Genomic DNA, 2,070 nt, shown 5'->3' with positions numbered 1-2,070 from the left:
TTTTTTTTTACTAAAAGAAGCATGTATTTAAATCAATACAAGGCTTAAATCTGTATTATTATAAAGTAAAAGTAGTTAATATTAGTATTCAAAGAAAATGCATTGTTAATGACTAAATGACCAGCATACCAGTATGTAAGTTATTTTCAAAATAGTTTTGTCTGTAAATGAAAATTTTGAAAGTACTTTAAGTACCAAATCCCAAAAGTTGTTTTAAAAAAATGAACATAATTATTCTTGCTTTAAAAATCCTCATTTGAGGGCGGCACCCTTAGCTCAGTGGGTAGGGCGCCAGCCACGTACACTGAGGCTGGCAGGTTCAAACCGGGCCAGGCCAGCTAAACAACAATAACAAGAAAAAAATAGCCAGGCATTGTGGCCAGCCCCTGTAGTCTCAGCTAGTTGGGAGACTAAGGCAAGAGAATTGCTGAGTCCAAGAATTTGAGGTTGCTGTTAGCTCTGATGCTACGGCACTCTACTGAGGGTGCCATAGTGAGACTCTGTCTCAAAAAAAATTCCTTATTTGAGGCTCGGTGCCCATAGCTCAGTGGTGAGAGCACTGGCCAGAAGATTTAAATATTTCTGTATTCCACAGCTCCCATATTTACTTATATTTCCTCTGTGTTTTTTTTTCTATGAAAAATACATATTTGGCACATACTTACTATTAAGACCATGTTTTCATCTTCATGTCATAATTGCAGATGCAAGTAGAAATATACGTTAAATATTAATAAGAGCTAGACATGGTGGTTCACACCTGTGATCCTAACACTCTGGGAGGCTGAGATGGGTGGATTGCTTGAACTCAGGAGTTTGAGACCAGGCTGAGCAAGAGCGAGACCCCCCTCTCTAGTAAGAACAGAAAAAAAACTAGTATAAAAATTGAGTCCTGTGGCTCAAGGAGTAGGGCGCCAGCCCCATATACCAGGGGTGGCCAGTTTGAATCTGGCCCCAGCCAAAACTCCAAAGAAATAAAAACTATCATTGTAGTGGGTGGCTACAGTCCCAGCTACTCAAGAGGCTGAGGCAAGAGGATCTCTTGAGCCCGAGTTTGAAGTTGTCGTAAGCTACGACACCATGGCACTCTACCCAAGTCCTCAGAGTGAGACACTATCTCTAATAATAATAATAATAAGTTAATATTAATATAGTAAGAAATCAATATTGACTGGTCTTGTGAGTTTTTTCATTTTTAATGCAATTTTGAAGACTGGTTTGACAGTACAGAAGGGATTCCATCTCTCAGGGTCAATTGTCTTGCAGCAAAACTCTAACAATTTACATTCCAGGTATAATTTTCTTTTGTATATTAAAAAACCACATTAATTACCTCATGATAGCTCAGCACCCATAGCTCAAATGGGTAAGGTGCCAGCCACATACACTAGAGCTGGCAGGTTGGAATCCAGCCCGGGCCTGCCAAACAACAATGACAGCTACAACCAAAAAATGGCCAGGCATTGTGATGGGTGCCTGTAGTCCCAGCTACTTGGGAGGCTGAGGCAAAAGAATCGCTTGAGCCCAGGAGTTGGAGGTTACTGTGAGCTGTGATGCCAGGGCACTCTACCCAGGGGGACAGCTTGAGGCTCTTTCTCAAAAAATATATATATATCTCATGACATTCATATTTTGGTTATCATTTTTTGCTTTTGTGTATGCAGTGATCAGAAAGGTTGAAAATTTCATACCCAACTTGACCCATGTAAAATTATTTATACTGAACCCTGCAACATTTTAAATAGTCCCCACCATTTCCCTTCATTTGGTCCTTACATGGATAGAACTAAAGGTAATTGTGTTAAGGAGAATAAGTCAGGCATAGAAAGACAAATATGACATATTCTGACCTATGTGTGGAAGCTACAGAACTTGATCTCATAACCCTAGAGACTAGAACAATAGATACCAGAGACAGGATGGTGGAGGTGGTGAGGAAAGGGCATATGTAGAGATGTTGATTATGGTTACAAACTTATGGGTTGATAGATGAAATAAGTTCTGATACTATATAGCAGAGTAGAATGACTAAACACAGCAACAATATTTTGTATATCTCAAAATAATGAG

This window comes from Otolemur garnettii, unplaced genomic scaffold (assembly GCF_000181295.1).
Source record: "Otolemur garnettii isolate 467f Iridium unplaced genomic scaffold, OtoGar3 scaffold00091, whole genome shotgun sequence".
NCBI lineage: Eukaryota > Metazoa > Chordata > Mammalia > Primates > Galagidae > Otolemur > Otolemur garnettii.
Note: the sequence above shows the minus strand (reverse complement) of the source record.